Source organism: Aotus nancymaae, unplaced genomic scaffold (genome assembly GCF_030222135.1).
Source record: "Aotus nancymaae isolate 86718 unplaced genomic scaffold, 86718_ANA_hifiasm-v0.15.2.pri h1tg000108l, whole genome shotgun sequence".
NCBI classification, from domain to species: domain Eukaryota; kingdom Metazoa; phylum Chordata; class Mammalia; order Primates; family Aotidae; genus Aotus; species Aotus nancymaae.
Window position 1 is genome coordinate 40,270,455 of NW_026988523.1, and position 24,048 is coordinate 40,294,502.

The 24,048-nt window shown below is 62.5% G+C and overlaps 13 non-coding genes across 13 annotated transcripts; 4 read left to right on the forward strand and 9 right to left on the reverse strand.

The window, feature by feature from the left end:
* Nucleotides 1–2,581: 2,581 nt before the first annotated feature.
* Nucleotides 2,582–2,653, reverse strand: TRNAE-CUC (transfer RNA glutamic acid (anticodon CUC)). Its single transcript has one exon. It is a non-coding gene; the product is annotated as a tRNA-Glu (tRNA).
* Nucleotides 2,654–2,952: 299 nt separating this feature from the next.
* TRNAG-UCC (transfer RNA glycine (anticodon UCC)) lies at nucleotides 2,953–3,024 on the reverse strand. Its single transcript has one exon. It is a non-coding gene; the product is annotated as a tRNA-Gly (tRNA).
* A 659-nt stretch (nucleotides 3,025–3,683) lies between these two features.
* TRNAD-GUC (transfer RNA aspartic acid (anticodon GUC)) lies at nucleotides 3,684–3,755 on the reverse strand. The gene has a single exon. It is a non-coding gene; the product is annotated as a tRNA-Asp (tRNA).
* Nucleotides 3,756–4,333: 578 nt separating this feature from the next.
* Nucleotides 4,334–4,416, forward strand: TRNAL-CAG (transfer RNA leucine (anticodon CAG)). Its single transcript has one exon. It is a non-coding gene; the product is annotated as a tRNA-Leu (tRNA).
* A 6,047-nt stretch (nucleotides 4,417–10,463) lies between these two features.
* TRNAE-CUC (transfer RNA glutamic acid (anticodon CUC)) lies at nucleotides 10,464–10,535 on the reverse strand. The gene has a single exon. It is a non-coding gene; the product is annotated as a tRNA-Glu (tRNA).
* Nucleotides 10,536–10,834: 299 nt separating this feature from the next.
* TRNAG-UCC (transfer RNA glycine (anticodon UCC)) lies at nucleotides 10,835–10,906 on the reverse strand. Its single transcript has one exon. It is a non-coding gene; the product is annotated as a tRNA-Gly (tRNA).
* Nucleotides 10,907–11,585: 679 nt separating this feature from the next.
* TRNAD-GUC (transfer RNA aspartic acid (anticodon GUC)) lies at nucleotides 11,586–11,657 on the reverse strand. Its single transcript has one exon. It is a non-coding gene; the product is annotated as a tRNA-Asp (tRNA).
* Nucleotides 11,658–12,235: 578 nt separating this feature from the next.
* Nucleotides 12,236–12,318, forward strand: TRNAL-CAG (transfer RNA leucine (anticodon CAG)). The gene has a single exon. It is a non-coding gene; the product is annotated as a tRNA-Leu (tRNA).
* A 6,047-nt stretch (nucleotides 12,319–18,365) lies between these two features.
* On the reverse strand, nucleotides 18,366–18,437 carry TRNAE-CUC (transfer RNA glutamic acid (anticodon CUC)). Its single transcript has one exon. It is a non-coding gene; the product is annotated as a tRNA-Glu (tRNA).
* Nucleotides 18,438–18,736: 299 nt separating this feature from the next.
* On the reverse strand, nucleotides 18,737–18,808 carry TRNAG-UCC (transfer RNA glycine (anticodon UCC)). Its single transcript has one exon. It is a non-coding gene; the product is annotated as a tRNA-Gly (tRNA).
* A 659-nt stretch (nucleotides 18,809–19,467) lies between these two features.
* On the reverse strand, nucleotides 19,468–19,539 carry TRNAD-GUC (transfer RNA aspartic acid (anticodon GUC)). The gene has a single exon. It is a non-coding gene; the product is annotated as a tRNA-Asp (tRNA).
* Nucleotides 19,540–20,117: 578 nt separating this feature from the next.
* Nucleotides 20,118–20,200, forward strand: TRNAL-CAG (transfer RNA leucine (anticodon CAG)). Its single transcript has one exon. It is a non-coding gene; the product is annotated as a tRNA-Leu (tRNA).
* Nucleotides 20,201–21,789: 1,589 nt separating this feature from the next.
* On the forward strand, nucleotides 21,790–21,860 carry TRNAG-GCC (transfer RNA glycine (anticodon GCC)). Its single transcript has one exon. It is a non-coding gene; the product is annotated as a tRNA-Gly (tRNA).
* The last annotated feature ends 2,188 nt before the right edge of the window (nucleotides 21,861–24,048 follow it).

The window sequence follows — 24,048 nt, forward strand, 5'->3', positions numbered from 1 at the left end:
TGATCGGTGTGAAGGAGAGGATGGGAAGACATTCCACAGCAAATCTAGGCGCTGGGGATGTGCGCCATCTCCGTGTTTTCCTTGCCAGCTGGGGAGAAGTTAGAGAGCGTGGGTGAAGAAATGGGAAACCAACGTCCGCTACAAGTCTATCCTGAACCCCAACTTTCCACGTGCGCTTTGGTCAGCTTGGCTGCTGGGTTTTTCCCACCAGCTCCTGCATCTGCATGCTTCAACGCCCGTGGCCAGGTTGGTCTAACTAGTGGGACCTCTCAAGCGTCATCGTCACATCCAGAACAGGCGAGAAACTCAAACACGTCAACAGTGAGGGGGAGCATGTGTACACACACACACACAAAAACCTCCCCCCCAAAACACACACACCAACAGGCACCCGTCGGGCCACGCGCACGCCATCTGATCCCATTGGAACGTGGGCAGAGAACACACAGGAATGGCCCACCAACGGGTGTATGAAGAGAAAATGCTCAGCCTCGGCAATCTTCAGGGAAATGCCAATGGAAACCACGAGGAGCAGTCATCAACCCCGCTTAGGATGGCTGTCATTAAACCCGCAGGGAAAATAACCCATCCCGACGAGGAGGTGGACAAAAGGGAAGAATCAGGCACCGTCGGTGGAAAGGTAAATAAGGACGGCCACCCTGAAAAGCAGCATGGAGATTTCTCCAAACGAAACACAGCAAACTGACAAACAAAGGAAACCGCACCTCCACCCTAGCCTTCCGTCTCCTCCAGCCCCTCCCACGCACACAACCACAGGTAGAGCTACGGCTGCCTCCGGCAATCCCACGGGTGGGTATTTATCCAAAGCACAAGGAAATCCGAATATCAGAGGGATACCCGCACCCCCATGTGTAATGCAGCGCTGTTCGCAATTGTAGAAACATCGAATCAACCTAAGAGTCCATCAGTTGGGAAATGGATTAAAGAAATGTGGCGGGGCGGGGGGGTGAGGGCAGCAAATCCTAGTGCCATGTGTGTACCTATGCAACAATCTTGCATGTTCTTCACATGTACCCGAAAACCTAAAATTAAATGTATAATTTAATTTAAATGAATTAAATGAATAAATGAATATATGTAACTAAAAGTATAATTGGATTGTTTGTGACATAAAGAATAAATGTTTGAGGGGATGGATATCCCATTTATTGATACAGGCATGCAATGCATGACAGTAATCATTATCGATGATTGGATAATGATATAAATAATGATTGGATAATCATATGCATGCCTGTATCAAAATATCTCATGCAACCCATAAATATATATACCTACTACGTATCCACAAAAATTAAAAAAATAAATAAATAATTTAAAAACCTACAAAGAAAAATAAAAGAAAATAAAGAAACGTGGCATCTAAACAGCAGGGAATACTACTTGGCCTTGAAACAGAACGAATCCTCTCCTTTGCAGCAACACAGATGGAGCTGGAGGTCACGATGCAATGTCAAGTGAGCCGGGAAGAGAAAGACAGAGATGGCAGGTCCTTACTCCTACCGTGGGAGCTCAAAAAGTCCACCTCGTGGAGGTAGAGCATAGAACGATAGGAACCAGGGGCCGGAGAGGGCGTGTGGGAGACTGGGGTGAAGAGAGGTTGGAGGAAAGGGGTACGAGCCTGTGGTTCGATGGAAGGAATACGTTCTAATGTTCCATCGCAGCGTAGGGCGACTATAGCTAACGGCGATGTATGAGTGTGTGTTTCCAAAGGGCTGGAAGACAGCGCCTGTGATGTTCCCAACAGGGAGAGCTGATAGATACCGACGGGACGGATGCCCTACATGCCCTCAGTTGATCATCCATCACTCCACAATCTACACGTGTTCCCACATATCACAGGAATCCCAACGATAACCCATCCGCACGAAGAAAATCATAATCGTGCTGAAAGAGGGATTGTCACAGCTCTGCCTCCCCGGCGCCATGGCCCGTGGTCTGAGCTCAAGATTCACTGCCATCCTTATCAAAGCCGCTCATGCGCGTGGAGCCCAATCAGGGACTCCGGCCCGCTCAGGGCCTGGCAGGCCGTGGCAAAGCCAGTGCGCTGGCTGGCATGAGTGGCCGTTGCAGGTGGTCCAACCCTGAGGTGCAGATCCCCTGCGGTTGACAGAGAAGTGGCCCGTCAGCACCCCCCCAATCCCCCCCGGGCTTGGATTGGCAGAAGCCTTGCTGCTAGAGAGTCCTGGCCCATTCCGTGGCAAGATGCCACTGAGAGTGTGTGGTGCCGGTGGTGGTGGCGGCGGCGACGGCGGCGGCGGCGGGTCTCCTGGCGACCACGGGAGGAGAAAGCCTGTCCTGGCCAGTGGGCTTTGCCACCGAGGCAGAATGGGAGCGAGGCCAGCACCCGACAAGGAAGAGCTGTGAAGCTGATGTGGCGCAGGTGGCGTCAGGGAAGCCAAAAGGACAAATGGGTGGAGGCAGGCGGGGAGGCTTCTGGCCTCATTGGAGGCGGCCGGGGTTTGTGGCTGGGGCGAGGGAGAAATGATCCAGGCTGGTGGCCGAAACCGGAGGAGTGAAGGCGCCGGGCAGTTGCCAGGCGGAGCCAAAGAAGGAAGACTTCCCTGACCGGGAATCGAACCCGGGCCGCGGCGGTGAGAGCGCCGAATCCTAACCACTAGACCACCAGGGAGGTTCGGCCGCCTGTCCAGGCTTGCGCCTCCTGGCCCCAGTGCCTATGGCCCCAGCACTGGGCGCTACCTTGGCACCTGTCCCCTGCTTGGGTTTAAAACAAACACCCACCGCCAGCCCCCGCCGACGCCGACGCTGCGCCCGCGGCAACCCGCCTGCCCCAGCAGCTCTGGTCCTGTTCGCAGCCCACCCTCCAAACGCCACCACCTCCTTCCCCGGGCGCACACGCGTGCAGCCAGAGGCTAAGCCTGGACACGACGCGGGCTCCGCGGCGCGATACCCCTGCAAAAGGTGGGCTGCTGCGTTGGCCGGGAATCGAACCCGGGTCAACTGCTTGGAAGGCAGCTATGCTCACCACTATACCACCAACGCCGCACGGCACGGGCAGCCACGCCACGCCGGCCCGGGGCTCCCACGAGCGAGCGCGCCTCATGAGGCCGGCGCAGCCCGGCTGGACGCTGCGTCCCTCTGTCTGTCCGTCCGTCCGTCCGTCCGTCCGACCGCCCGGCCGCCGCCCTCCGCGTTGCCACAGCGCCGCCTAAGGCTGCCCCGCGCCCCTCCGGAGCGTGGCTGCTCGGGTCGGACCCCCTGCCTGCCTGCCTGCCACTGGGGGCGCTCTCTCTCCCTCGCCGCCCGGGGCCGCCAGAGCCCTTCTCCACCAGGTGCCCGGCGGGGCCACAGCCGCTGCGCGCCCACAGGGTCCTCACTCCTCCGCCTCCCACCGGGCCGCGGGCCCCGGGCCCCGTGCGAGGCAGGGAGCCTCTTCCGACAGCCACTTTGGGCCGGCCGCTCGTTGGGCGCCGTGGGGGCGAGAGGAGGTCGCCACCGTGTGGCGACTAAGCGGCCGGCGACAAGAAAAGGCAAGAGGTGCGGGGGGCCACGGGGGCTCAGGGGGCAAAGGGGACCACGGGGTGCAAGGGGCCAGGCTGTCCGGGCCCGAGCTGGCGCCCTGCGGCTAGCTGGGGGGCGGAGGGAGGATAGGGTGGGCACAAAGGCTGGGTCCGAGGCAGCGGCCCAAAAAGGACTGCTGCCTCCCCGTCGGGGAATCGAACCCCGGTCTCCCGCGTGACAGGCGGGGATACTCACCACTATACTAACGAGGACGACGGCGACAGCCGCCGGGACGCCACACCCCACTCCGACCGCGGACACCGAGCCCTGCCTTGATCCCCTCCGCCGACCGACCGCAGGGGCCCGCCCGGCACGTGCCCGCCCGCTGTCCGACACCCGACACCCGTCACCGGTGGCGCGACCTAACCCGACACCCAACAAAGCACCCTGCGATCCCACCCGGATCCAGACCGGGACCCCGACAGCTACCCGAGTGGCGTCGAACCTCCCCGCGCGCCCTGTCTGCTGTCTCCAACGCGGGGATCGCGACAGGAGGAAGAGGCGAGGGCGAAACCGCCAGGCCGCTGCTCCCAGAACGTGGTGGGCGCGCGCCCTGCGGGGGTCCCGCCGGCGGAGGCCCGGGGGCGGGGGCGGGGGCGTGCAGGGGCGGCCGGCACCCCGCGGACCGTTTGGGTCCGGGGTAGGGACGCCGGGGCGTCCGCGCCAGAGCCAGCCGGTTGCGTTCACTCGGCGCCCGCTCCGCCCGCGCGGTCCGTCGGTTGTGCACCGAACGCACCGGCCAACGGCGCCGGCTCCCAGGCACGCGAACGGGGACGCGCCACGGCGCGCCGTCAGGATGGCCGAGCGGTCTAAGGCGCTGCGTTCAGGTCGCAGTCTCCCCTGGAGGCGTGGGTTCGAATCCCACTCCTGACAAGCGGACCTTTTGGCCCGCCCACCGCAACCCCGGACCACCTCGCCTCGGCTGCCGCCTTGAGCCCTTGCCCGCGCTCCAAAACTCCAGCCCGCTTCAAGCAAGCCTCCGAAGCGCAGCCGCTTCTCAGGCACGTCCGTTCTTCCTGCCTGCCCACCCACCCATCGGCAGTCACGGAAACAGCCCAGGACTGTGCGCCAGCGCTCCGGACCCTCTACCAATTGCCCTTCCGGCAGACGCGCTCCCCACCCCGTCACGCGCCCTCTCACCAGGTCCAAACACACCGAGCGACCGCGAACGCCCTCCTGGCTCTTCCCTGCAGGTTTCCTCCGTCGGCCTTCTCCTCAATCGCCCTAACAGACACAGGCCTGATTCTCTCGCCTTCCTCCTTTTCCCTCCTTCCTCCCGCCGCCCAGCGCCCACCGCCCAGCGCCCACCGCCCACCGCTCACCGCCCTCGACCCGCCGCCTTGAATCGCCGCTGCGCTGCCCAGAGGCGTCCGGAGTGCACCGCCCGCCCGTTTGCACCCTCCAACTTCTGCCCGCTGAGCAGCAGCGACTCGCTCGTGGAGCCCCGCGCACTTCTGCAACCAGAGGCGCGCCATCCAACATCCTGTCCTCGCCTCCAACCCCTCGGCCCCCGCCTGCCCATTCCATTCTCCTGACACCCTACCCAGGTCGCCGATCCCACCGCGCTAACTGTGCTCCCTTCCCTGTGGGGCCCTAACTGCTAACACCTGCCTGCAGGCGGTCCTCCTGCAGCCCGCACGCCTGCGGGCCAGCGGCGGCGGGATCCCTGCACACTCGCCTGGCAGGCGAGCCCAAACCCGGAAACATAGCCCATGAGGAATCCCGGTGGAAGCTTTAGATCCCGCCCACCGGCCCACAGAGGCCAGGCCCCGCGGGGACCAGCTCTGTGCCACACCGCATTTCCACGTGGGAAACCGCGACCTGGGCCGTCCCAGCCACACCCAGCGCGCCTTCTCCCGGGTCAGCAGCTGCGGCTCTGCCAAAGCGCTCATCTGCTGCTTTGTGGCGCTCAGGCCTCCCTACCGGCCCATCGGGGTCCCGCACCATGTATCAGCCAGTGCGGGGGTGGGGGGCCTGTTCAGAGCGCAGAAGCGAGGCTCTCACGGACTTGGTCGGCGTTTCTGAGCCACACGCAGCGGCTGCGAGACCCGTGACCTTTCAGCGCCCCCTCTCGCTGACACCCCCACCCCCCCACCCCGGCGGAGGGCCAGCCCGGCGGGAAAAGGACTTTGGGTCTGGGCCGGGGATCCGCGCTCAGCAAGGCCCGCCACAGCGCACCTGCCCACCTGAGCCATCGGGCGCGGGCCAGGGCTGGTCTTCTTCCTGGCGACCCTGGCGGCAGGGAAAGTGCAAGATGGGTCGACTTGGCCTCTCTCCTTCCGCCTGTTTCGCCCATGGCCCCTCGACGTGACGTGACGGGAGCCTCCCCTTCTGCTCGCCCCATAGGGCCAGCCTCTCGTGGACGCTACAGCGGGGCACACGCCCGCGGCACGGTGTGACCAGTGAAGGGCGGCTGATGGCGAGCGCCCCTGTGCCAGCTACCGTCGGCGCCTTTCATCGGTGCATGGGTGGTTCAGTGGTAGAATTCTCGCTTGCCACGCGGGAGGCCCGGGTTCGATTCCCGGCCCATGCAGTGCGACGTCCCATTTTGGTGCTGCAGCACCGACGTATAGCTGCGCTCCCCTCTGCCGCCTGCTCACACTCGGGGCGCTAGAGCGTGTCCTGCCCCGGCCCTGCTTCCACGCGGGATCCGCCTCTGCCCACTCCCCGGACCTTCTCTGGACTAATGGATGACGCCACCACGCCCTACACCACCTCCATAACGACACCCCCTCCGAACCCAAGAGTGCGCCAGAAACCAGCCTTTGGCAGCCTCCTGGTCCCGTTTCTCTTCACTGCCCTGCCACCGCCTCTGTCCCACGCACTTCACTTCAAGGAATGCCTCCAGGCAGCATGAGCTTGCGGTCGCTCGCCCCACTTCTCTTCACTTTTCACCACGACTACCCCTCTCTCTCTCTCTCTCTCTCTCTCTCTCCCCGCCCCCCCACGCCCCATCTCCTCTGACTCTCTCTCCACCGCTGGCTCCCCACATCTAGAAAATCATGCCATCGATGCCCTTCTGGTAGCGAGGAAGTCGCGACTTGGAGTAGAGAAACATCACGTTCCCCTGCACGGGGGTGGGGGAGCGGGTCACATGGTCCCAAATGCCACCCCACCACTAAACGCGTGGCACCTGCACAGCCTCCATTCACCGTGTTCCAGACATGGCACACTCTCTGTCCTTATGAGGCTCACGCGGCAACCCCACCGCCATCACGCCTCTCCCAACCTAACCCCCATCCACCACTTGAGTCCAGGATCCTGCCTTGCTGCTGTCGCTAGGACGTCTTTCCATCTTAGCCCCCGACACATACATGCCCGAGACGTGAATGTGCGTCCTGAAGGCGGCTTACTTATGTCTGCGGTCCAGGTGCATTCCCTACTCCTTTGGGACCTGGGACATGGTCCCCAGTCGCTCTGTCATGCTGTCTGTCCCACCCTTGGCTGCTTGCCCCTTCACCCCAGCCCCACTCCATACTCTGACCCCCTGGCCCAACAGCATCCGTCTCCCCCGACGGGGGTCCCCTTGACCACACCGACTTCATTCTTGCCCAGCCCAGAGCCCAGACAGACCAACCCACTGAAAATCTACCGCTCCTTCCAGCCTCCAGGCTCAGCCTTCCCTCCCTCAGCTCTATCTCCCCCCACCCAACATGTTCTTACACACACACACACACACACACACACACACACCCCAGCGCAGCCAACTCTCTCTCTGGCTGCCAGTGCCTCTCTCTCACACGACTCACATCCCCCAGTCCTGGTTTCCTTCAGGCTCTTCAGACACACGCCGGCTCCGCCACCACCTGGGATCCCTCAGACCGCACACGCCACCTGAGATGTGCCTCAACGCCCCAGGCATCGGCACAACCTCCGTGTGACTGGACCGCCTCGTTCCCAGACCTTGGCAGCCAGCCTGTGCACCACCCAGACACCCTGGACTCCTTCTCCTGCCTCCCAGTCCGCGGTCGGCATGCTTCTGTCCTTGCCTTGGTGTCGGCCCCTAGTCCCGTGCTGGGGTGGTTGCCAGCCACGGGAACGCACACCTTTGTCCGTCACTGTCACGCACTGACACACACCCACATCTCGCTGGGAAGCAAGCTGGCCTCCCGTGGGGATGCCAAGGCTCTCTCTCCCCAACAGGGTCTGGTCTCTGCAGGCGATCCGACTTTGCCAATATCACCTGAATGTCAAGGGACAGGCTTGGGCGGTTGGTGACCTCTACTTTGCCCCCAAGGAAAGTTTTGGCAGGGAGTTGACTGAGCTCTGCCATTGACTTGGGGGATCGGCCAAGCTCCAAGGTCGATACCGCGCTGGACAGAGGCTGGGACAACTGGGCTGATCGGTGTGAAGGAGAGGATGGGAAGACATTCCACAGCAAATCTAGGCGCTGGGGATGTGCGCCATCTCCGTGTTTTCCTTGCCAGCTGGGGAGAAGTTAGAGAGCGTGGGTGAAGAAATGGGAAACCAACGTCCGCTACAAGTCTATCCTGAACCCCAACTTTCCACGTGCGCTTTGGTCAGCTTGGCTGCTGGGTTTTTCCCACCAGCTCCTGCATCTGCATGCTTCAACGCCCGTGGCCAGGTTGGTCTAACTAGTGGGACCTCTCAAGCGTCATCGTCACATCCAGAACAGGCGAGAAACTCAAACACGTCAACAGTGAGGGGGAGCATGTGTACACACACACACACAAAAACCTCCCCCCCAAAACACACACACCAACAGGCACCCGTCGGGCCACGCGCACGCCATCTGATCCCATTGGAACGTGGGCAGAGAACACACAGGAATGGCCCACCAACGGGTGTATGAAGAGAAAATGCTCAGCCTCGGCAATCTTCAGGGAAATGCCAATGGAAACCACGAGGAGCAGTCATCAACCCCGCTTAGGATGGCTGTCATTAAACCCGCAGGGAAAATAACCCATCCCGACGAGGAGGTGGACAAAAGGGAAGAATCAGGCACCGTCGGTGGAAAGGTAAATAAGGACGGCCACCCTGAAAAGCAGCATGGAGATTTCTCCAAACGAAACACAGCAAACTGACAAACAAAGGAAACCGCACCTCCACCCTAGCCTTCCGTCTCCTCCAGCCCCTCCCACGCACACAACCACAGGTAGAGCTACGGCTGCCTCCGGCAATCCCACGGGTGGGTATTTATCCAAAGCACAAGGAAATCCGAATATCAGAGGGATACCCGCACCCCCATGTGTAATGCAGCGCTGTTCGCAATTGTAGAAACATCGAATCAACCTAAGAGTCCATCAGTTGGGAAATGGATTAAAGAAATGTGGCGGGGCGGGGGGGTGAGGGCAGCAAATCCTAGTGCCATGTGTGTACCTATGCAACAATCTTGCATGTTCTTCACATGTACCCGAAAACCTAAAATTAAATGTATAATTTAATTTAAATGAATTAAATGAAAAAATGAATATATGTAACTAAAAGTATAATTGGATTGTTTGTGACATAAAGAATAAATGTTTGAGGGGATGGATATCCCATTTATTGATACAGGCATGCAATGCATGACAGTAATCATTATCGATGATTGGATAATGATATAAATAATGATTGGATAATCATATGCATGCCTGTATCAAAATATCTCATGCAACCCATAAATATATATACCTACTACGTATCCACAAAAATTAAAAAAATAAATAAATAATTTAAAAACCTACAAAGAAAAATAAAAGAAAATAAAGAAACGTGGCATCTAAACAGCAGGGAATACTACTTGGCCTTGAAACAGAACGAATCCTCTCCTTTGCAGCAACACAGATGGAGCTGGAGGTCACGATGCAACGTCAAGTGAGCCGGGAAGAGAAAGACAGAGATGGCAGGTCCTTACTCCTACCGTGGGAGCTCAAAAAGTCCACCTCGTGGAGGTAGAGCATAGAACGATAGGAACCAGGGGCCGGAGAGGGCGTGTGGGAGACTGGGGTGAAGAGAGGTTGGAGGAAAGGGGTACGAGCCTGTGGTTCGATGGAAGGAATACGTTCTAATGTTCCATCGCAGCGTAGGGCGACTATAGCTAACGGCGATGTATGAGTGTGTGTTTCCAAAGGGCTGGAAGACAGCGCCTGTGATGTTCCCAACAGGGAGAGCTGATAGATACCGACGGGACGGATGCCCTACATGCCCTCAGTTGATCATCCATCACTCCACAATCTACACGTGTTCCCACATATCACAGGAATCCCAACGATAACCCATCCGCACGAAGAAAATCATAATCGTGCTGAAAGAGGGATTGTCACAGCTCTGCCTCCCCGGCGCCATGGCCCGTGGTCTGAGCTCAAGATTCACTGCCATCCTTATCAAAGCCGCTCATGCGCGTGGAGCCCAATCAGGGACTCCGGCCCGCTCAGGGCCTGGCAGGCCGTGGCAAAGCCAGTGCGCTGGCTGGCATGAGTGGCCGTTGCAGGTGGTCCAACCCTGAGGTGCAGATCCCCTGCGGTTGACAGAGAAGTGGCCCGTCAGCACCCCCCCAATCCCCCCCGGGCTTGGATTGGCAGAAGCCTTGCTGCTAGAGAGTCCTGGCCCATTCCGTGGCAAGATGCCACTGAGAGTGTGTGGTGCCGGTGGTGGTGGCGGCGGCGACGGCGGCGGCGGCGGGTCTCCTGGCGACCACGGGAGGAGAAAGCCTGTCCTGGCCAGTGGGCTTTGCCACCGAGGCAGAATGGGAGCGAGGCCAGCACCCGACAAGGAAGAGCTGTGAAGCTGATGTGGCGCAGGTGGCGTCAGGGAAGCCAAAAGGACAAATGGGTGGAGGCAGGCGGGGAGGCTTCTGGCCTCATTGGAGGCGGCCGGGGTTTGTGGCTGGGGCGAGGGAGAAATGATCCAGGCTGGTGGCCGAAACCGGAGGAGTGAAGGCGCCGGGCAGTTGCCAGGCGGAGCCAAAGAAGGAAGACTTCCCTGACCGGGAATCGAACCCGGGCCGCGGCGGTGAGAGCGCCGAATCCTAACCACTAGACCACCAGGGAGGTTCGGCCGCCTGTCCAGGCTTGCGCCTCCTGGCCCCAGTGCCTATGGCCCCAGCACTGGGCGCTACCTTGGCACCTGTCCCCTGCTTGGGTTTAAAACAAACACCCACCGCCAGCCCCCGCCGACGCCGACGCTGCGCCCGCGGCAACCCGCCTGCCCCAGCAGCTCTGGTCCTGTTCGCAGCCCACCCTCCAAACGCCACCACCTCCTTCCCCGGGCGCACACGCGTGCAGCCAGAGGCTAAGCCTGGACACGACGCGGGCTCCGCGGCGCGATACCCCTGCAAAAGGTGGGCTGCTGCGTTGGCCGGGAATCGAACCCGGGTCAACTGCTTGGAAGGCAGCTATGCTCACCACTATACCACCAACGCCGCACGGCACGGGCAGCCACGCCACGCCGGCCCGGGGCTCCCACGAGCGAGCGCGCCTCATAAGGCCGGCGCAGCCCGGCTGGACGCTGCGTCCCTCTGTCTGTCCGTCCGTCTGTCCGTCCGTCCGTCCGTCCGTCCGTCCGTCCGACCGCCCGGCCGCCGCCCTCCGCGTTGCCACAGCGCCGCCTAAGGCTGCCCCGCGCCCCTCCGGAGCGTGGCTGCTCGGGTCGGACCCCCTGCCTGCCTGCCTGCCACTGGGGGCGCTCTCTCTCCCTCGCCGCCCGGGGCCGCCAGAGCCCTTCTCCACCAGGTGCCCGGCGGGGCCACAGCCGCTGCGCGCCCACAGGGTCCTCACTCCTCCGCCTCCCACCGGGCCGCGGGCCCCGGGCCCCGTGCGAGGCAGGGAGCCTCTTCCGACAGCCACTTTGGGCCGGCCGCTCGTTGGGCGCCGTGGGGGCGAGAGGAGGTCGCCACCGTGTGGCGACTAAGCGGCCGGCGACAAGAAAAGGCAAGAGGTGCGGGGGGCCACGGGGGCTCAGGGGGCAAAGGGGACCACGGGGTGCAAGGGGCCAGGCTGTCCGGGCCCGAGCTGGCGCCCTGCGGCTAGCTGGGGGGCGGAGGGAGGATAGGGTGGGCACAAAGGCTGGGTCCGAGGCGGCGGCCCAAAAAGGACTGCTGCCTCCCCGTCGGGGAATCGAACCCCGGTCTCCCGCGTGACAGGCGGGGATACTCACCACTATACTAACGAGGACGACGGCGACAGCCGCCGGGACGCCACACCCCACTCCGACCGCGGACACCGAGCCCTGCCTTGATCCCCTCCGCCGACCGACCGCAGGGGCCCGCCCGGCACGTGCCCGCCCGCTGTCCGACACCCGACACCCGTCACCGGTGGCGCGACCTAACCCGACACCCAACAAAGCACCCTGCGATCCCACCCGGATCCAGACCGGGACCCCGACAGCTACCCGAGTGGCGTCGAACCTCCCCGCGCGCCCTGTCTGCTGTCTCCAACGCGGGGATCGCGACAGGAGGAAGAGGCGAGGGCGAAACCGCCAGGCCGCTGCTCCCAGAACGTGGTGGGCGCGCGCCCTGCGGGGGTCCCGCCGGCGGAGGCCCGGGGGCGGGGGCGGGGGCGTGCAGGGGCGGCCGGCACCCCGCGGACCGTTTGGGTCCGGGGTAGGGACGCCGGGGCGTCCGCGCCAGAGCCAGCCGGTTGCGTTCACTCGGCGCCCGCTCCGCCCGCGCGGTCCGTCGGTTGTGCACCGAACGCACCGGCCAACGGCGCCGGCTCCCAGGCACGCGAACGGGGACGCGCCACGGCGCGCCGTCAGGATGGCCGAGCGGTCTAAGGCGCTGCGTTCAGGTCGCAGTCTCCCCTGGAGGCGTGGGTTCGAATCCCACTCCTGACAAGCGGACCTTTTGGCCCGCCCACCGCAACCCCGGACCACCTCGCCTCGGCTGCCGCCTTGAGCCCTTGCCCGCGCTCCAAAACTCCAGCCCGCTTCAAGCAAGCCTCCGAAGCGCAGCCGCTTCTCAGGCACGTCCGTTCTTCCTGCCTGCCCACCCACCCATCGGCAGTCACGGAAACAGCCCAGGACTGTGCGCCAGCGCTCCGGACCCTCTACCAATTGCCCTTCCGGCAGACGCGCTCCCCACCCCGTCACGCGCCCTCTCACCAGGTCCAAACACACCGAGCGACCGCGAACGCCCTCCTGGCTCTTCCCTGCAGGTTTCCTCCGTCGGCCTTCTCCTCAATCGCCCTAACAGACACAGGCCTGATTCTCTCGCCTTCCTCCTTTTCCCTCCTTCCTCCCGCCGCCCAGCGCCCACCGCCCAGCGCCCACCGCCCACCGCTCACCGCCCTCGACCCGCCGCCTTGAATCGCCGCTGCGCTGCCCAGAGGCGTCCGGAGTGCACCGCCCGCCCGTTTGCACCCTCCAACTTCTGCCCGCTGAGCAGCAGCGACTCGCTCGTGGAGCCCCGCGCACTTCTGCAACCAGAGGCGCGCCATCCAACATCCTGTCCTCGCCTCCAACCCCTCGGCCCCCGCCTGCCCATTCCATTCTCCTGACACCCTACCCAGGTCGCCGATCCCACCGCGCTAACTGTGCTCCCTTCCCTGTGGGGCCCTAACTGCTAACACCTGCCTGCAGGCGGTCCTCCTGCAGCCCGCACGCCTGCGGGCCAGCGGCGGCGGGATCCCTGCACACTCGCCTGGCAGGCGAGCCCAAACCCGGAAACATAGCCCATGAGGAATCCCGGTGGAAGCTTTAGATCCCGCCCACCGGCCCACAGAGGCCAGGCCCCGCGGGGACCAGCTCTGTGCCACACCGCATTTCCACGTGGGAAACCGCGACCTGGGCCGTCCCAGCCACACCCAGCGCGCCTTCTCCCGGGTCAGCAGCTGCGGCTCTGCCAAAGCGCTCATCTGCTGCTTTGTGGCGCTCAGGCCTCCCTACCGGCCCATCGGGGTCCCGCACCATGTATCAGCCAGTGCGGGGGTGGGGGGCCTGTTCAGAGCGCAGAAGCGAGGCTCTCACGGACTTGGTCGGCGTTTCTGAGCCACACGCAGCGGCTGCGAGACCCGTGACCTTTCAGCGCCCCCTCTCGCTGACACCCCCACCCCCCCACCCCGGCGGAGGGCCAGCCCGGCGGGAAAAGGACTTTGGGTCTGGGCCGGGGATCCGCGCTCAGCAAGGCCCGCCACAGCGCACCTGCCCACCTGAGCCATCGGGCGCGGGCCAGGGCTGGTCTTCTTCCTGGCGACCCTGGCGGCAGGGAAAGTGCAAGATGGGTCGACTTGGCCTCTCTCCTTCCGCCTGTTTCGCCCATGGCCCCTCGACGTGACGTGACGGGAGCCTCCCCTTCTGCTCGCCCCATAGGGCCAGCCTCTCGTGGACGCTACAGCGGGGCACACGCCCGCGGCACGGTGTGACCAGTGAAGGGCGGCTGATGGCGAGCGCCCCTGTGCCAGCTACCGTCGGCGCCTTTCATCGGTGCATGGGTGGTTCAGTGGTAGAATTCTCGCTTGCCACGCGGGAGGCCCGGGTTCGATTCCCGGCCCATGCAGTGCGACGTCCCATTTTGGTGCTGCAGCACCGACGTATAGCTGCGCTCCCCTCTGCCGCCTGCTCACACTCGGGGCGCTAGAGCGTGTCCTGCCCCGGCCCTGCTTCCACGCGGGATCCGCCTCTGCCCACTCCCCGGACCTTCTCTGGACTAATGGATGACGCCACCACGCCCTACACCACCTCCATAACGACACCCCCTCCGAACCCAAGAGTGCGCCAGAAACCAGCCTTTGGCAGCCTCCTGGTCCCGTTTCTCTTCACTGCCCTGCCACCGCCTCTGTCCCACGCACTTCACTTCAAGGAATGCCTCCAGGCAGCATGAGCTTGCGGTCGCTCGCCCCACTTCTCTTCACTTTTCACCACGACTACCCCTCTCTCTCTCTCTCTCTCTCTCTCTCTCCCCGCCCCCCCACGCCCCATCTCCTCTGACTCTCTCTCCACCGCTGGCTCCCCACATCTAGAAAATCATGCCATCGATGCCCTTCTGGTAGCGAGGAAGTCGCGACTTGGAGTAGAGAAACATCACGTTCCCCTGCACGGGGGTGGGGGAGCGGGTCACACGGTCCCAAATGCCACCCCACCACTAAACGCGTGGCACCTGCACAGCCTCCATTCACCGTGTTCCAGACATGGCACACTCTCTGTCCTTATGAGGCTCACGCGGCAACCCCACCGCCATCACGCCTCTCCCAACCTAACCCCCATCCACCACTTGAGTCCAGGATCCTGCCTTGCTGCTGTCGCTAGGACGTCTTTCCATCTTAGCCCCCGACACATACATGCCCGAGACGTGAATGTGCGTCCTGAAGGCGGCTTACTTATGTCTGCGGTCCAGGTGCATTCCCTACTCCTTTGGGACCTGGGACATGGTCCCCAGTCGCTCTGTCATGCTGTCTGTCCCACCCTTGGCTGCTTGCCCCTTCACCCCAGCCCCACTCCATACTCTGACCCCCTGGCCCAACAGCATCCGTCTCCCCCGACGGGGGTCCCCTTGACCACACCGACTTCATTCTTGCCCAGCCCAGAGCCCAGACAGACCAACCCACTGAAAATCTACCGCTCCTTCCAGCCTCCAGGCTCAGCCTTCCCTCCCTCAGCTCTATCTCCCCCCACCCAACATGTTCTTACACACACACACACACACACACACACACACACCCCAGCGCAGCCAACTCTCTCTCTGGCTGCCAGTGCCTCTCTCTCACACGACTCACATCCCCCAGTCCTGGTTTCCTTCAGGCTCTTCAGACACACGCCGGCTCCGCCACCACCTGGGATCCCTCAGACCGCACACGCCACCTGAGATGTGCCTCAACGCCCCAGGCATCGGCACAACCTCCGTGTGACTGGACCGCCTCGTTCCCAGACCTTGGCAGCCAGCCTGTGCACCACCCAGACACCCTGGACTCCTTCTCCTGCCTCCCAGTCCGCGGTCGGCATGCTTCTGTCCTTGCCTTGGTGTCGGCCCCTAGTCCCGTGCTGGGGTGGTTGCCAGCCACGGGAACGCACACCTTTGTCCGTCACTGTCACGCACTGACACACACCCACATCTCGCTGGGAAGCAAGCTGGCCTCCCGTGGGGATGCCAAGGCTCTCTCTCCCCAACAGGGTCTGGTCTCTGCAGGCGATCCGACTTTGCCAATATCACCTGAATGTCAAGGGACAGGCTTGGGCGGTTGGTGACCTCTACTTTGCCCCCAAGGAAAGTTTTGGCAGGGAGTTGACTGAGCTCTGCCATTGACTTGGGGGATCGGCCAAGCTCCAAGGTCGATACCGCGCTGGACAGAGGCTGGGACAACTGGGCTGATCGGTGTGAAGGAGAGGATGGGAAGACATTCCACAGCAAATCTAGGCGCTGGGGATGTGCGCCATCTCCGTGTTTTCCTTGCCAGCTGGGGAGAAGTTAGAGAGCGTGGGTGAAGAAATGGGAAACCAACGTCCGCTACAAGTCTATCCTGAACCCCAACTTTCCACGTGCGCTTTGGTCAGCTTGGCTGCTGGGTTTTTCCCACCAGCTCCTGCATCTGCATGCTTCAACGCCCGTGGCCAGGTTGGTCTAACTAGTGGGACCTCTCAAGCGTCATCGTCACATCCAGAACAGGCGAGAAACTCAAACACGTCAACAGTGAGGGGGAGCATGTGTACACACACACACACAAAAACCTCCCCCCCAAAACACACACACCAACAGGCACCCGTCGGGCCACGCGCACGCCATCTGATCCCATTGGAACGTGGGCAGAGAACACACAGGAATGGCCCACCAACGGGTGTATGAAGAGAAAATGCTCAGCCTCGGCAATCTTCAGGGAAATGCCAATGGAAACCACGAGGAGCAGTCATCAACCCCGCTTAGGATGGCTGTCATTAAACCCGCAGGGAAAATAACCCATCCCGACGAGGAGGTGGACAAAAGGGAAGAATCAGGCACCGTCGGTGGAAAGGTAAATAAGGACGGCCACCCTGAAAAGCAGCATGGAGATTTCTCCAAACGAAACACAGCAAACTGACAAACAAAGGAAACCGCACCTCCACCCTAGCCTTCCGTCTCCTCCAGCCCCTCCCACGCACACAACCACAGGTAGAGCTACGGCTGCCTCCGGCAATCCCACGGGTGGGTATTTATCCAAAGCACAAGGAAATCCGAATATCAGAGGGATACCCGCACCCCCATGTGTAATGCAGCGCTGTTCGCAATTGTAGAAACATCGAATCAACCTAAGAGTCCATCAGTTGGGAAATGGATTAAAGAAATGTGGCGGGGCGGGGGGGTGAGGGCAGCAAATCCTAGTGCCATGTGTGTACCTATGCAACAATCTTGCATGTTCTTCACATGTACCCGAAAACCTAAAATTAAATGTATAATTTAATTTAAATGAATTAAATGAAAAAATGAATATATGTAACTAAAAGTATAATTGGATTGTTTGTGACATAAAGAATAAATGTTTGAGGGGATGGATATCCCATTTATTGATACAGGCATGCAATGCATGACAGTAATCATTATCGATGATTGGATAATGATATAAATAATGATTGGATAATCATATGCATGCCTGTATCAAAATATCTCATGCAACCCATAAATATATATACCTACTACGTATCCACAAAAATTAAAAAAATAAATAAATAATTTAAAAACCTACAAAGAAAAATAAAAGAAAATAAAGAAACGTGGCATCTAAACAGCAGGGAATACTACTTGGCCTTGAAACAGAACGAATCCTCTCCTTTGCAGCAACACAGATGGAGCTGGAGGTCACGATGCAACGTCAAGTGAGCCGGGAAGAGAAAGACAGAGATGGCAGGTCCTTACTCCTACCGTGGGAGCTCAAAAAGTCCACCTCGTGGAGGTAGAGCATAGAACGATAGGAACCAGGGGCCGGAGAGGGCGTGTGGGAGACTGGGGTGAAGAGAGGTTGGAGGAAAGGGGTACGAGCCTGTGGTTCGATGGAAGGAATACGTTCTAATGTTCCATCGCAGCGTAGGGCGACTATAGCTAACGGCGATGTATGAGTGTGTGTTTCCAAAGGGCTGGAAGACAGCGCCTGTGATGTTCCCAACAGGGAGAGCTGATAGATACCGACGGGACGGATGCCCTACATGCCCTCAGTTGATCATCCATCACTCCACAATCTACACGTGTTCCCACATATCACAGGAATCCCAACGATAACCCATCCGCACGAAGAAAATCATAATCGTGCTGAAAGAGGGATTGTCACAGCTCTGCCTCCCCGGCGCCATGGCCCGTGGTCTGAGCTCAAGATTCACTGCCATCCTTATCAAAGCCGCTCATGCGCGTGGAGCCCAATCAGGGACTCCGGCCCGCTCAGGGCCTGGCAGGCCGTGGCAAAGCCAGTGCGCTGGCTGGCATGAGTGGCCGTTGCAGGTGGTCCAACCCTGAGGTGCAGATCCCCTGCGGTTGACAGAGAAGTGGCCCGTCAGCACCCCCCCAATCCCCCCCGGGCTTGGATTGGCAGAAGCCTTGCTGCTAGAGAGTCCTGGCCCATTCCGTGGCAAGATGCCACTGAGAGTGTGTGGTGCCGGTGGTGGTGGCGGCGGCGACGGCGGCGGCGGCGGGTCTCCTGGCGACCACGGGAGGAGAAAGCCTGTCCTGGCCAGTGGGCTTTGCCACCGAGGCAGAATGGGAGCGAGGCCAGCACCCGACAAGGAAGAGCTGTGAAGCTGATGTGGCGCAGGTGGCGTCAGGGAAGCCAAAAGGACAAATGGGTGGAGGCAGGCGGGGAGGCTTCTGGCCTCATTGGAGGCGGCCGGGGTTTGTGGCTGGGGCGAGGGAGAAATGATCCAGGCTGGTGGCCGAAACCGGAGGAGTGAAGGCGCCGGGCAGTTGCCAGGCGGAGCCAAAGAAGGAAGACTTCCCTGACCGGGAATCGAACCCGGGCCGCGGCGGTGAGAGCGCCGAATCCTAACCACTAGACCACCAGGGAGGTTCGGCCGCCTGTCCAGGCTTGCGCCTCCTGGCCCCAGTGCCTATGGCCCCAGCACTGGGCGCTACCTTGGCACCTGTCCCCTGCTTGGGTTTAAAACAAACACCCACCGCCAGCCCCCGCCGACGCCGACGCTGCGCCCGCGGCAACCCGCCTGCCCCAGCAGCTCTGGTCCTGTTCGCAGCCCACCCTCCAAACGCCACCACCTCCTTCCCCGGGCGCACACGCGTGCAGCCAGAGGCTAAGCCTGGACACGACGCGGGCTCCGCGGCGCGATACCCCTGCAAAAGGTGGGCTGCTGCGTTGGCCGGGAATCGAACCCGGGTCAACTGCTTGGAAGGCAGCTATGCTCACCACTATACCACCAACGCCGCACGGCACGGGCAGCCACGCCACGCCGGCCCGGGGCTCCCACGAGCGAGCGCGCCTCATAAGGCCGGCGCAGCCCGGCTGGACGCTGCGTCCCTCTGTCTGTCCGTCCGTCCGTCCGTCCGTCCGACCGCCCGGCCGCCGCCCTCCGCGTTGCCACAGCGCCGCCTAAGGCTGCCCCGCGCCCCTCCGGAGCGTGGCTGCTCGGGTCGGACCCCCTGCCTGCCTGCCTGCCACTGGGGGCGCTCTCTCTCCCTCGCCGCCCGGGGCCGCCAGAGCCCTTCTCCACCAGGTGCCCGGCGGGGCCACAGCCGCTGCGCGCCCACAGGGTCCTCACTCCTCCGCCTCCCACCGGGCCGCGGGCCCCGGGCCCCGTGCGAGGCAGGGAGCCTCTTCCGACAGCCACTTTGGGCCGGCCGCTCGTTGGGCGCCGTGGGGGCGAGAGGAGGTCGCCACCGTGTGGCGACTAAGCGGCCGGCGACAAGAAAAGGCAAGAGGTGCGGGGGGCCACGGGGGCTCAGGGGGCAAAGGGGACCACGGGGTGCAAGGGGCCAGGCTGTCCGGGCCCGAGCTGGCGCCCTGCGGCTAGCTGGGGGGCGGAGGGAGGATAGGGTGGGCACAAAGGCTGGGTCCGAGGCGGCGGCCCAAAAAGGACTGCTGCCTCCCCGTCGGGGAATCGAACCCCGGTCTCCCGCGTGACAGGCGGGGATACTCACCACTATACTAACGAGGACGACGGCGACAGCCGCCGGGACGCCACACCCCACTCCGACCGCGGACACCGAGCCCTGCCTTGATCCCCTCCGCCGACCGACCGCAGGGGCCCGCCCGGCACGTGCCCGCCCGCTGTCCGACACCCGACACCCGTCACCGGTGGCGCGACCTAACCCGACACCCAACAAAGCACCCTGCGATCCCACCCGGATCCAGACCGGGACCCCGACAGCTACCCGAGTGGCGTCGAACCTCCCCGCGCGCCCTGTCTGCTGTCTCCAACGCGGGGATCGCGACAGGAGGAAGAGGCGAGGGCGAAACCGCCAGGCCGCTGCTCCCAGAACGTGGTGGGCGCGCGCCCTGCGGGGGTCCCGCCGGCGGAGGCCCGGGGGCGGGGGCGGGGGCGTGCAGGGGCGGCCGGCACCCCGCGGACCGTTTGGGTCCGGGGTAGGGACGCCGGGGCGTCCGCGCCAGAGCCAGCCGGTTGCGTTCACTCGGCGCCCGCTCCGCCCGCGCGGTCCGTCGGTTGCGCACCGAACGCACCGGCCAACGGCGCCGGCTCCCAGGCACGCGAACGGGGACGCGCCACGGCGCGCCGTCAGGATGGCCGAGCGGTCTAAGGCGCTGCGTTCAGGTCGCAGTCTCCCCTGGAGGCGTGGGTTCGAATCCCACTCCTGACAAGCGGACCTTTTGGCCCGCCCACCGCAACCCCGGACCACCTCGCCTCGGCTGCCGCCTTGAGCCCTTGCCCGCGCTCCAAAACTCCAGCCCGCTTCAAGCAAGCCTCCGAAGCGCAGCCGCTTCTCAGGCACGTCCGTTCTTCCTGCCTGCCCACCCACCCATCGGCAGTCACGGAAACAGCCCAGGACTGTGCGCCAGCGCTCCGGACCCTCTACCAATTGCCCTTCCGGCAGACGCGCTCCCCACCCCGTCACGCGCCCTCTTACCAGGTCCAAACACACCGAGCGACCGCGAACGCCCTCCTGGCTCTTCCCTGCAGGTTTCCTCCGTCGGCCTTCTCCTCAATCGCCCTAACAGACACAGGCCTGATTCTCTCGCCTTCCTCCTTTTCCCTCCTTCCTCCCGCCGCCCAGCGCCCACCGCCCAGCGCCCACCGCCCACCGCTCACCGCCCTCGACCCGCCGCCTTGAATCGCCGCTGCGCTGCCCAGAGGCGTCCGGAGTGCACCGCCCGCCCGTTTGCACCCTCCAACTTCTGCCCGCTGAGCAGCAGCGACTCGCTCGTGGAGCCCCGCGCACTTCTGCAACCAGAGGCGCGCCATCCAACATCCTGTCCTCGCCTCCAACCCCTCGGCCCCCGCCTGCCCATTCCATTCTCCTGACACCCTACCCAGGTCGCCGATCCCACCGCGCTAACTGTGCTCCCTTCCCTGTGGGGCCCTAACTGCTAACACCTGCCTGCAGGCGGTCCTCCTGCAGCCCGCACGCCTGCGGGCCAGCGGCGGCGGGATCCCTGCACACTCGCCTGGCAGGCGAGCCCAAACCCGGAAACATAGCCCATGAGGAATCCCGGTGGAAGCTTTAGATCCCGCCCACCGGCCCACAGAGGCCAGGCCCCGCGGGGACCAGCTCTGTGCCACACCGCATTTCCACGTGGGAAACCGCGACCTGGGCCGTCCCAGCCACACCCAGCGCGCCTTCTCCCGGGTCAGCAGCTGCGGCTCTGCCAAAGCGCTCATCTGCTGCTTTGTGGCGCTCAGGCCTCCCTACCGGCCCATCGGGGTCCCGCACCATGTATCAGCCAGTGCGGGGGTGGGGGGCCTGTTCAGAGCGCAGAAGCGAGGCTCTCACGGACTTGGTCGGCGTTTCTGAGCCACACGCAGCGGCTGCGAGACCCGTGACCTTTCAGCGCCCCCTCTCGCTGACACCCCCACCCCCCCACCCCGGCGGAGGGCCAGCCCGGCGGGAAAAGGACTTTGGGTCTGGGCCGGGGATCCGCGCTCAGCAAGGCCCGCCACAGCGCACCTGCCCACCTGAGCCATCGGGCGCGGGCCAGGGCTGGTCTTCTTCCTGGCGACCCTGGCGGCAGGGAAAGTGCAAGATGGGTCGACTTGGCCTCTCTCCTTCCGCCTGTTTCGCCCATGGCCCCTCGACGTGACGTGACGGGAGCCTCCCCTTCTGCTCGCCCCATAGGGCCAGCCTCTCGTGGACGCTACAGCGGGGCACACGCCCGCGGCACGGTGTGACCAGTGAAGGGCGGCTGATGGCGAGCGCCCCTGTGCCAGCTACCGTCGGCGCCTTTCATCGGTGCATGGGTGGTTCAGTGGTAGAATTCTCGCCTGCCACGCGGGAGGCCCGGGTTCGATTCCCGGCCCATGCAGTGCGACGTCCCATTTTGGTGCTGCAGCACCGACGTATAGCTGCGCTCCCCTCTGCCGCCTGCTCACACTCGGGGCGCTAGAGCGTGTCCTGCCCCGGCCCTGCTTCCACGCGGGATCCGCCTCTGCCCACTCCCCGGACCTTCTCTGGACTAATGGATGACGCCACCACGCCCTACACCACCTCCATAACGACACCCCCTCCGAACCCAAGAGTGCGCCAGAAACCAGCCTTTGGCAGCCTCCTGGTCCCGTTTCTCTTCACTGCCCTGCCACCGCCTCTGTCCCACGCACTTCACTTCAAGGAATGCCTCCAGGCAGCATGAGCTTGCGGTCGCTCGCCCCACTTCTCTTCACTTTTCACCACGACTACCCCTCTCTCTCTCTCTCTCTCTCTCTCTCTCCCCGCCCCCCCACGCCCCATCTCCTCTGACTCTCTCTCCACCGCTGGCTCCCCACATCTAGAAAATCATGCCATCGATGCCCTTCTGGTAGCGAGGAAGTCGCGACTTGGAGTAGAGAAACATCACGTTCCCCTGCACGGGGGTGGGGGAGCGGGTCACACGGTCCCAAATGCCACCCCACCACTAAACGCGTGGCACCTGCACAGCCTCCATTCACCGTGTTCCAGACATGGCACACTCTCTGTCCTTATGAGGCTCACGCGGCAACCCCACCGCCATCACGCCTCTCCCAACCTAACCCCCATCCACCACTTGAGTCCAGGATCCTGCCTTGCTGCTGTCGCTAGGACGTCTTTCCATCTTAGCCCCCGACACATACATGCCCGAGACGTGAATGTGCGTCCTGAAGGCGGCTTACTTATGTCTGCGGTCCAGGTGCATTCCCTACTCCTTTGGGACCTGGGACATGGTCCCCAGTCGCTCTGTCATGCTGTCTGTCCCACCCTTGGCTGCTTGCCCCTTCACCCCAGCCCCACTCCATACTCTGACCCCCTGGCCCAACAGCATCCGTCTCCCCCGACGGGGGTCCCCTTGACCACACCGACTTCATTCTTGCCCAGCCCAGAGCCCAGACAGACCAACCCACTGAAAATCTACCGCTCCTTCCAGCCTCCAGGCTCAGCCTTCCCTCCCTCAGCTCTATCTCCCCCCACCCAACATGTTCTTACACACACACACACACACACACACACACACCCCAGCGCAGCCAACTCTCTCTCTGGCTGCCAGTGCCTCTCTCTCACACGACTCACATCCCCCAGTCCTGGTTTCCTTCAGGCTCTTCAGACACACGCCGGCTCCGCCACCACCTGGGATCCCTCAGACCGCACACGCCACCTGAGATGTGCCTCAACGCCCCAGGCATCGGCACAACCTCCGTGTGACTGGACCGCCTCGTTCCCAGACCTTGGCAGCCAGCCTGTGCACCACCCAGACACCCTGGACTCCTTCTCCTGCCTCCCAGTCCGCGGTCGGCATGCTTCTGTCCTTGCCTTGGTGTCGGCCCCTAGTCCCGTGCTGGGGTGGTTGCCAGCCACGGGAACGCACACCTTTGTCCGTCACTGTCACGCACTGACACACACCCACATCTCGCTGGGAAGCAAGCTGGCCTCCCGTGGGGATGCCAAGGCTCTCTCTCCCCAACAGGGTCTGGTCTCTGCAGGCGATCCGACTTTGCCAATATCACCTGAATGTCAAGGGACAGGCTTGGGCGGTTGGTGACCTCTACTTTGCCCCCAAGGAAAGTTTTGGCAGGGAGTTGACTGAGCTCTGCCATTGACTTGGGGGATCGGCCAAGCTCCAAGGTCGATACCGCGCTGGACAGAGGCTGGGACAACTGGGCTGATCGGTGTGAAGGAGAGGATGGGAAGACATTCCACAGCAAATCTAGGCGCTGGGGATGTGCGCCATCTCCGTGTTTTCCTTGCCAGCTGGGGAGAAGTTAGAGAGCGTGGGTGAAGAAATGGGAAACCAACGTCCGCTACAAGTCTATCCTGAACCCCAACTTTCCACGTGCGCTTTGGTCAGCTTGGCTGCTGGGTTTTTCCCACCAGCTCCTGCATCTGCATGCTTCAACGCCCGTGGCCAGGTTGGTCTAACTAGTGGGACCTCTCAAGCGTCATCGTCACATCCAGAACAGGCGAGAAACTCAAACACGTCAACAGTGAGGGGGAGCATGTGTACACACACACACACAAAAACCTCCCCCCCAAAACACACACACCAA